Source organism: Trachemys scripta, chromosome 2, assembly GCF_013100865.1.
Source record: "Trachemys scripta elegans isolate TJP31775 chromosome 2, CAS_Tse_1.0, whole genome shotgun sequence".
Classification (NCBI taxonomy): domain Eukaryota; kingdom Metazoa; phylum Chordata; order Testudines; family Emydidae; genus Trachemys; species Trachemys scripta.
Genome location: NC_048299.1, coordinates 88695559 through 88698458, shown reverse-complemented (window position 1 = coordinate 88698458; position 2900 = coordinate 88695559).

The following is a 2900-nucleotide window of genomic DNA, read 5'->3' as shown; positions in this document are numbered from 1 at the left end:
GGCACTATCAATTTGTAAATTTTCAGATTAATTTATTTCAATTTATGAATTATTCTATCAGAGAACCCCTGAAATTATATGGCCTGATTTTTCCAGTACTGTTTAAAGGGTATTTAGGTAGGACCAAGAGCAAACATGTTTGGGTCCACTCCTCCAGCCCTCTCCCTTTCAGTGTAGGCATGCACCTGCCTGCTGACCCTTCTGTTTCCTGTTTGCTACTATTATTACTGGTAAGCGTTCTCTTGCAGGGCTCAAGCTAAAGTGTTCATGAGAACTTTACCTCGGCCCAGTGCAATGCATAAGACAGGAAGTACAATGGACCATCAACAAAACAGTGAAAACAAAGTGTAAAATCCAGGCCCTACTGAAGACAACAGGAGCTTTGCCAATAACATCAAGTCGGGCCAAGATTTCCCCCAAAGTGCTGTCAAGTGTACAATATAAGCAAACTGGAAAAACAGAGATTATTTGTAACAATATTATGTACAAAATTTTGAAATGGAAATATGATTTTCAAAGTGATGGTTTGGAACTAGTAGGAACAGGTGAAAGGTTTTTTGAGGAGTTGGGGTAGAAGGTGGGGAAAGAATTCAATTCTCTGTCCCGGGGCTAAGTGGTTTGAAAGGAAATTTTTCCTGAAAATTAAGCTTTTTGAAATAGAGAGTACATTTTGGTTACTTACTTGGTTATTTATGCAAACCTATGATAAAATTGCCGGTAGGTCAACTATCCCATGGCCAGACTTAATTGCAAATGTAATTAGTATGATCCATGGTTGCTGCCACTAATGCAACATACTCATCAACAAAATCCATTATACTTATTCCTTTTGACTCTGAAACTGCAAAACAAACACAAAGGCCAGATTCAGAGGTGAATGTAAATTAATGCAAAAGGAGTCTGTCAGTTTTTATTATGTTACAACTTCTACCCCTTTATGTGTATTTTATATTGACTTACACTCCCTCATACTTGCAACTGCCAAAGCACACCTTCTGAAAAGTCAGTGTTGGAGTGCACCAATGATTAACTGAGAAGATGTTTGAGCTAGCGGAAAAACGATGTAGGGTGAAACAGAATGGCCTGGAGATGGAAGAACATAGGATAGAACAGGGATTGGCAACCTTTGGCACACTGCTTGCCAGGGTAAGCCTCCTGGCGGGCCGGGCCAGTTTGTTTACCTTCCACGTCCGCAGGTTTGGCCAATCATGGCTCCCACTGGCTGAGGTTCACCGTCCCAGGCCAATGGGGGCTGTGGGAAGCAGCGTGGGCCGAGGCATGTGCTAGCCGCCGCTTTCCGCCACCCCCATTGGCCTGGAGCAGTGAACCGCGGCCAGTGGGAGCTGCGATCAGCCAAACCTGCGGACGCGGCAGGTAAAGAAACCGGCCCGGCCCACCAGGGGGCTTACCCTGGTGAGCCGCATGCCAAAGGTTGCCAATCCCTGGGATAGAATATAATGAAAATAGCAGACAGATTCATAGGCAGACTAGATGAGACAAGAGCGAATATCTGAGGGCCAAGTGTATGGAACTTGAGAATTATAAAGAGAGTAAAAATATAAAAGATATGTTCACAGTGGTAAGACTTCTTACTAAAAGGTTTTCCCCACAATCAAACATTATAAAAGATCACAAGGGCAGAGTTCCCACCAAGGGTGATGATATTAAACACACGTAGAAAGATTATTGTGCCATTCCGTGTGCCTCGCCAAAGCCACTCATAATGACAAAAGAGTGTAGAATCTGAGCCATCAATCCTGTGAGAAGACATAGGGCACACTATTATGAAAACGAAGGCTGTGAAAGCACCAGAGGTAGATAATATACCTTCAGAATTGTTAAAAGCAATTGATGAACATGGTACCTCTCTTAAAGTGGAAAGTTTGTAGTGATATATGGCTGACTAGAAATTGGCTGGAGGACTGGATAAAGGGATTTTTCTGCCCTTATTAAAGAAGGGAGACAGAGTACTAAGGCCTTGTCTACACTACGAGAGTAGTTTGATTTTACTTGCATCGAATTTTTGGAATCGATATTGCAAAGTCGAACGTGTGTGTCCACACTAAGGACAGTAATTCGACTTTGTGAGTCCACACTAACAGTGAAAGCATCGACATTCGAAGCGGTGCACTGTGGTCAGCTATCCCACAGTTCCCGCAGTCCCCTCTGCCCATTGGAATTCTGGGTGTAGCCGGCAGTGCCTTCTGGGTAACAAAATGTGTCGAGGGTGCTTTTGGGTAACTGTCGTCATCCGTCCATCACTCCCGCCCTCCCTCCCTGAAAGCGCCGGCGGGAAATCAGTTTGCGCACTTTTCCAGTCATTGACAGCGCGGACGCCACAGCACTGCGAGCATGGAGCACGCTGCGACCATCGCTGCAGTTGTGGCTGCTCTCAACACCTCGCAGCTTATCATACAGGTTTCCCTGAGGCAGATGCAGAAAAGTCAGACGAGGAGGCTACGGCACCGCGGTGATGGCCTGAAGTCTGAGAGTAGCACAGACCTCTCAGAAAGAACGGGACCCAGCGCCGAGGACATCACGGTGGCAATGGGTCATGTTGATGCCGTGGAACGGCGATTCTGGGCACGGGAAACAAGCACTGAGTGGTGGGACCGCACAGTGCTGCAGGTCTGGGATGAATCCCAGTGGCTGCGAAACTTTCGCATGCGGAAGGGAACTTTCCTGGAACTTTGTGAGTTGCTGTCCCCTGCCCTGAAGCGCAATGACACCCGGTTGCGAGCTGCACTGAGTGTCCAGAAGCGAGTGGCCATAGCCCTCTGGAAGCTTGCAACGCCAGACAGCTACCGGTCAGTCGCGAACCAGTTTGGGGTGGGCAAATCTACCGTGGGGGTTGTTGTGATGCAAGTAGCGAAGGCAATCGTTGATGTACTGCTGCCAAA